This window comes from Bos taurus, chromosome 11 (genome assembly GCF_002263795.3).
Source record: "Bos taurus isolate L1 Dominette 01449 registration number 42190680 breed Hereford chromosome 11, ARS-UCD2.0, whole genome shotgun sequence".
NCBI lineage: Eukaryota > Metazoa > Chordata > Mammalia > Artiodactyla > Bovidae > Bos > Bos taurus.
The window spans coordinates 86,942,149-86,949,228 of record NC_037338.1 but is presented as its reverse complement, the minus strand read 5'-3'; the positions used below and the strand labels follow the sequence as shown (position 1 = coordinate 86,949,228).

The following is a 7,080-nucleotide window of genomic DNA, read 5'->3' as shown; positions in this document are numbered from 1 at the left end:
CATCCCAACATCCTTAACTAATTATATCTGCAAAGACCCTTTTCCTAAATAGTGTCCATCCCATAGACAGAAGAGTTGACAGCTACAGTCCATGGGGTCACAAAGAGTTGGACATGACTGAGCGAGCACGAAACTTCTGCACCTGAGATTCAGGGTGGATGTGTATTTCTAGTGGGGAGAACACTATTCCATCTGCTACAGGAGATGAGAGTAAAGATGATAATGACGTAGAAGAATCAAAAGAAAGAAGACAAGTAGGCAGATATAAGATATATTTTAATTTATTTATTTTTAAAATTTTTATTTGAGTATAGTTGATTTACAACGTTGCATTCATTTCAGGTGTACAGCAAATTGAATCAGTTATATTAATACATATACCCACTCTTTTCTTTTAGATTCTTTTCCCATATAGGCCATTACAGAGGACTGAGGACTGAATAGAGTTCCCTGTGCTACAGAGTAGAACATGTAAGATATGCTTTGGATTGGCTATTAGGAAGCTACTGAAATGAAGGAATGAAGAACAGAATGGAACACAAGAAAACATTCACTTCATGTTTTTCAAAGGTTGTAATAAAGCTAGGAAAGTCCTTTTGGGTTGCAACAGATGTTTATTTCCACATCTAAACATTTGAATATTTGGCCAGGCCATTTTTGGGCTTCCCTCATGGCTCAAACGGTAAAGAACATGCCTGCAATGCCTGCGACCCAGGTTCGATCCCTGGGTTGGGAAGATCCCCTGGAGAAGGGAATGGCAACCCACTCCAGTATTCTTGCCTGGAGAATCCCATGGACAGAGGAGCCTGGTGGGCTACAGTCCATGAAGCCACAAAGAGTCAGACATGACTGAGTGACTAACGCACACACACACACACACAGGCCATTTTTATTTCCATTTTTATTGAACTTCTGGTAGCTCAATGGTAAAGAATCCACCTGCCAGTGCAGGAGATGAAAGAGACGTGGGCTCCATCCCTGGATTGGGAAGATCCCCTGGAAAGGAGAATGGCAACCCACTCCAGTAGTCTTGCTTGGAAAATTCCATGAACAGAGGAGTCTGGTGGGCTACAGAGCTGCTGCTACTGCTAAGTCACTTCAGTCTTGTCCGACTCCGTGTGACCCCATAGACGGCAGCCCACTAGGCTCCCCCATCCCTGGGATTCTTCAGGCAAGAACACTGGAGTGGGTTGCCATTGCCTTCTCCAATGCATGAAAGTGAAAAGTGAAAGTGAAGTCGCTCAGTCGTGCCCAACTCTTAGTGACCCCATGGACTGCAGCCTTCCAGGCTCCTCCATCCATGGGATTTTCCAGGCAAGAGTACTGGAGTGGGGTGCCATTGCCTTCTCCGGGCTACAGAGCAGGGGGTTGCAAAGACTAGGGCACGACTGAGCAATGAAGCACATACACAAGGAAAACCACAGGACCTTGATGTCCCCATTTTATAGGCGAGGAAACCTGACTACAGGAGCTTGTACTTGGAAAGGGCACAGCTGATCCATGACAGAACTGGAGACTTGAGGTCAGATCCTCTCAAGTCCAAGGCAGAGCTTGAAACAATGGTGGGTTCTCTTTGCTGGAGCTGGGAGACTCCTCCTCAAGCACTGGCCACTCCTTCCTTCCTCCGGGATTAACTGCATCAAAGACATGTTAGAAGTGACTGAACGCAGGAGTGACAGATGGGTCACGTGTTTACAACTGGGCAGAATCAGGATCTTCCAAAAGAACCCAGGAGTGGGGGAAAGGAACTTGAAAATGAGAAACAAAAGGAGAAAAAGAGGCCAAGAAGAGAGAGGTGCTTTTTAAGGTGGCTGATACTCAGAGCACACCTTGAGCGATGACTGGTACGGACCAGTCGCTGAGCCCTATTGTTTAATCTTCAGAAAAAAGTTATAAAACAGGAACGATTATTATCCCCACTTTACAGCCCCCTGAGCCCTAACTGTGCAAGTTCACTTGGCTGATGAGTGGAAGAGCCAGGAATTGAACTCCACATAGTGTGTTAGAAGCTGCTTCTCTGGGCTGGAGGAGTCGTTTAGATATTGTGTAACACTCAGAAGAATGGAGTTCAGGTCCCAGGCCTGCCGTTGACTGTGCTCTCAGTTGACTCACTTAATCTCCCTGGGCTTGTTTCCTCATCTGTAAAATGAGGATCATGGCACTTCTTGAATGTTTATATCTCATTTTTATGCATGTGCCACATCCTGCTCCGTGTTTTGTATTCATAGCTTCATGAGTTGGGACAGCTCGAAATTCTGTTTACCATGCTTGTTTTGCTCTACCACGGGTCTGAAAACTGATTTATTTTTGCAAACTCCACGGAGGCTGGAAGATACTGGAGAAAAAAATTAAAAAAAAACTTGTTAAATGAAATGAACACTTATCTCTGTGTACTTGAGTAAAGGAATCATGAGAATTCCTCGGCCTTATTTTCTTCAAGAAAAACAATGAACACCATCACGATGCTGTCCTTAAAATCACAAGGGTATTGGCTATATGACAAAATGAAGATCAAAGTACTCTGAGTCCCTAGAGAAAAATGTTGGGCAATAACAAGGGATTCTTATACTATACAAACATAATGGCAAATAATATGCCAAACATAAACCCCTAGAGACCTTCTAAGAAAGCAGAGGGAGTGAGAGATGAAGGGAATGTTTACTGAGCACAGCTGGTTCTCAGGCTCCGACTGTGGTGCTTCAAACACTATTTTCTCTCATCCTCAGAGCAGGCCTGAAAGGCAAGCATAATTGCCCTCCTTTTTAAACATAGGAACCCTGTAGCTCAGCGAGGTTAAGCAGTTTATCAGATTATCTGATTCCAAAGCCTAATCTCTTCCTACAACACCATGCTGACACTCCAGGGACAATTGGGCTTGCATTTTTCTCCTCTAGAGACCTGTCCCTTCAGAAAAACTTCCCTGGATCCTTCTCAGCAAAGTCTAAAAAAATCACCCAAGCCGATTGCAGGTGGAATCATGCATCTTTGAGAAGGGTTGTCTCCATCCAGTAAGGAAGAGGGCACCGAGTGGGAGAGGCCAGTGGACAACAGACCAAAAAGACCAGCCTTGTCCTTCTAGTTCCCGAACCTGATGGGACTGTTCCCTTCTGCATGATTTAGCTGGCTCAGTGCACAGCCAGTGACAGCTGCAGAAATACTTCTGGAATATTTAGCCAAAGCCAAATTCATAATACGCTAGAGATGATTCAAGGCTGATGGCATTTCCTCCCCAGTCTTTTTTTTCCCAGGAAGAGATAGCATTCTTTAACCTGGGTTGCAACCTGGGTTCTTCCAGAACTGTGTCTATAAACCTATTTTTATTTTCGTAACCTGGGGGTATTTTATAAATGTTGGTCAAGGCACTTCAACTTAGTGCAGCTTTCAGAGACTTTGGGAGTGGGGGTGGAGAATTTGAACATGGGTGTTAAATGCTGCTTCAGGCTAATATATGGAAGGAAACCACTTTTGTTCTATTGATGTATGGGATGGGAATGCTGTTTTGTATTCTCCTAATAATCTAATGGGGGCTTCCCTTGTGGCTCAGCTGGGAAAGAATCTGCCTGCAATGTGGGAGACCTGGGTTTGATCCCTGGGTTAGGAAGATCCTCTGGAGAAGGGAAAGGCTACCCACTCCAGTATTCTGGCCTGGAGAATTCCATGGACTGTATAGTCCATGGGGTCGCGAAGCATCGGACACGACTGAGCGACTTTCACTTCACAATATCCTAAAGGATCAGGCTCTACAACTTTTGGTTGATGCCTCTCTCTGTTAAAGAGTGATCTCACTTTATAGAGAAACAGGAGAATAACACCTTGATTCAAAATGGATAAGTACATATACTGTCTTGAAAACTGCAAATCAAAAAGCCCTGGGGCAAGACAAGAGTTGTTTCTGTCTCTGTCTCTCTCTCTTTTTTTTCTTTAAGATGTAAGTTGTTCAGCAAGATCTCTTTATTTGCCTTTGAAATCAAATGTATCTGACTCAAGTTCTGGTGTGGTAAATTAGTGATAACATAGACTGATAAATTTATTTTTATCTCCAAAAAGCAATCCATAGCAGGATGCCAAACTTTATGTATAACATATAACCTCAGTCATGTCCTAAAGCCCATATTTGTATATATGAATATACATTTAAAAAAATAACAGAGGCAATTTGAATGTTAACAGTGGTTATTTTTAAATTGTGGAAATATAGCCTTCGAGCTCTAGAGCCTGTACTCTCAACAAGAGAAGCCATGGCAATGAAAACCCAAGCACCACAACCAAGGACAGCCCCTGCTCTCTGTAACTAGAGAAAACCTTCGCAGCAACGAAGACCCAGCACAGCCAACAATAACTAAATAATTAAGTGTTTTTTTTTTTTTTTAAATAGATGCAAAAGACCAGAAAGATTGCAGATTCTGAGTAAGATGAGCAAGACTACAGTCCTTATTCTTTTCTTAATCAGATATCCTGGAGTTAATTCATGTCAGACTTTTATTTCACCAAAAAGGAGGAAATCAGATTTATAAAAAGAAAAGGATTCATAAGCAAAGTTGGGGACACTTCTAAACACGCTGCCCAATCTCTGAGAAGCCAGGTCTCTGAACAAGGAAGGATGGAAAAACCTGGACTGAGATGGAAAGCACAGGTTCTCACAGTGAGGACCAGGCTGCAGGCTTTCTGGGAGCAGTCGGAAGGACATGGGGTTTGGATCAGAGGCCTGAGTTCCACTCACAGCATTGCCACTTGTCAGTCATGTGACACCAGCAATTCCGGCAACATCTGTGGGCATTGATGCTGTTGTTCATAGAAGAGGTCTGCTCCCAACTCTGTGTGTTAGTTGCTCAGTCACGTCCAACTCTTTGCAACCTCATGGACTGAAGCCCACCAGGCTCCTTTGTCCATGGGATTCTCCAGGCAAGAATACTGGAGTGGGTTGCCATTCCCTTCTTCAGGGGATTTTTCTGACCCAGCGACCGAACCCAAGTCTTTTGCGTTGTAGGCAGATTCTTTACTGTCTGAGCCACCAGGGGACCCTGACTCTAAGGGATCTGTCTTCCCTGGCTGGAAAGAATGGCATTCCAGATAAAGTCCAAAATACGAGATCCCACATCAATGTCCAACCAGGCCACTCCTTCCCTGGAATTGCCACTTAACCTTCCTGTACACACTGGGTTTCCTCATCCTTGGTTTCAGGTGTCCTCCCTTGGGAGGAAATGTCGCAAGGACTGACTAATGTGCCTGCATGTCCCAATCACGATGATGCAGTGGACAGCTGCTGGGAGTTCCGACCTGCCATTCCCAGCTCCACAATAGGATTGCAGGGCCACCTGCTGTGACCTTAAAACTCACCTTTCCATCCTGCATCTGGGGCTCCTATGCCTTAGGCTTCTTTCCAGTGGTCTGAAAGCATTCCCTGTAGCAGGTGGCCAGTCTGGCTAACTTCAGGTGGCAAGGGGGAGCCCACACTCAGGGACACACTGAAATTTCTTCAACATCCTCTCCCCCCTAAAAAATAATTTGGAGATTTTAATCTTTCCCAGAAACCACTGAAAATACCATGCACGAAGAAGGATGCAGTATAGTTTCCTCCTAGCCTCCAGAGAAAATGAATTCTTAGAGGTGTTTTTGTTTTTCTTTAAACATTCACACGTTAAGTTTTGGGGGGTTCCCTCTCTTGTTTTCAAACAGCACGGATTATGAGCTCAAGCCGCGGTACTACGCTGTAGTTTTATTGATAAATTCCTACTATAGTCACTGCAATTACAAAGGCGGTCAAGTCCGGTGGGCGCGCCCTGCGGTGGACAGTTTCCTTGGCAACCGAGGGCAAGCTCACGCCCACGTCCGGAGCAAGACTGTTCCTCTGCCCAGGTGAGTGTTCCAAAACATATACGAACCTGTCGTGGCGCTTTCCAGACACCAACAGACAGGTCAGTTCTGTCTCTTGGTGATCCCCCTTGAGACCCGGTCTCCGGTTGCTGTCCAGGGATGGAGTAGAGGGTGGAGAGACGCGGGGAGGGCAGGTGTCCGGATCCCCAGCGCCTCCAGTGTTTCTCTCGGTCTTCCGCTCTGCTCCGTCGCGGGGTTGGGACCCCCGTCTGATGCTCTCCAGAATCCCGCCGGTCCCCAGCCCAAGGCGATCGGGGATCGGGGATCTGGCCAAGACGTGAAGGGAACAGATCCGCCTCCCCCTCGCGCGGCACGGTGGCCCCAGCTGCCCCGCGCCCCCGGCCTCGGCGGCGGCTGGAGGCGGACTGCCGGGTATGCAAATACCCGGCGGGGCGGGAGCCGCCTGCCGCTCGGATAAAAGCTCAGGGCGGGGCGCCGCGCAGAAGCCGCTGCCTCCCGGGAGCCGGCCGTGCGCTTCGGCCCCTTTCCCGCCCGCTGTGTGCTCGCGCGGCCCGCGGGCTCCCGGTAAGGACGCGCGGCGGCTCGGGGAGCCGAGGCGGCGAGGGGAGAGGGCGCGCGTCGCGACCCGGGGGACCAGAGCGCGCTGCCCGCGTCCCCTTGGTCCTTGGTCCCTGCTCCTCCTCGGCCCACGCGCGCCCTCCACGAGTTTTCTCCGTGGGAACCCGGGAGCTGGCGCCTCTGCTGTGCCCTCCCAGGGGCCAGGGCAGGTGGCATCTCCTCGGGGCCAGTTTGTCCCCAGGCCATCAGCGATCGAAAGCGAAAGGAACTGCGTTCGGTGTGCTCGAGGTTAGGAGGGGTGAAGATTGTCTTGGAGTGGAGGGAGGCTGGGGTCGACCAGAAGAGCCTGCACGATGGGACTCTGGCTATTATTATCCAGGGGTTTTTCGTGGCCATCCCGGGAGCTGCTTTGGGAGGAGATGGAAGGGAAGAACAAGCCGAGGGGAGAAAGGTGTGGGTGTGCACACGTTTGAATGAACAGAACGAATCGACTTTAGACGCTGGACAAAAACTTCCAACCAGACTCTCAGCATGTTACCCACCTCTGCAGAATAGACACCTAGTCTTGCGGAAAAATGACTTTAATAGTCCCCTCTCTTTCCCTCCCCCCCAACCTTAGTTTACAAAAAGAGAGGTTTTTCTGGAGTCTTTTTTTTTTTTTCGTATTTACTTGGCTATACTGGGTCT

At 47.8% G+C, this 7,080-nt stretch overlaps 1 protein-coding gene and 1 long non-coding RNA gene across 7 annotated transcripts in view; one reads left to right on the top strand and one right to left on the bottom strand.

The window, feature by feature from the left end:
- Window positions 1-883: 883 nt before the first annotated feature.
- On the bottom strand, window positions 884-6,250 carry LOC132346623 (uncharacterized). Its single transcript, XR_009496530.1, has 3 exons — window positions 5,883-6,250; window positions 5,338-5,493; window positions 884-2,335 (listed from the first exon to the last, which is right to left on the bottom strand). It is a non-coding gene; the product is annotated as an uncharacterized lncRNA (long non-coding RNA).
- ATP6V1C2 (ATPase H+ transporting V1 subunit C2) overlaps window positions 5,690-7,080 on the top strand; it is a 60,646-nt gene continuing 59,255 nt past the window's right edge. For 2 of the 6 annotated variants that reach the window (XM_059891131.1, XM_059891130.1), the window contains exon 1: window positions 6,317-6,399. The gene's annotated coding sequence lies outside the window, so the exon portion shown is untranslated. Of the gene's footprint in view, window positions 5,857-6,316; window positions 6,682-7,080 lie in introns of those variants that run through there. The other 4 variants (XM_059891132.1, XM_005212953.5, XM_059891133.1 and 1 more) reach the window with 3 other exon arrangements.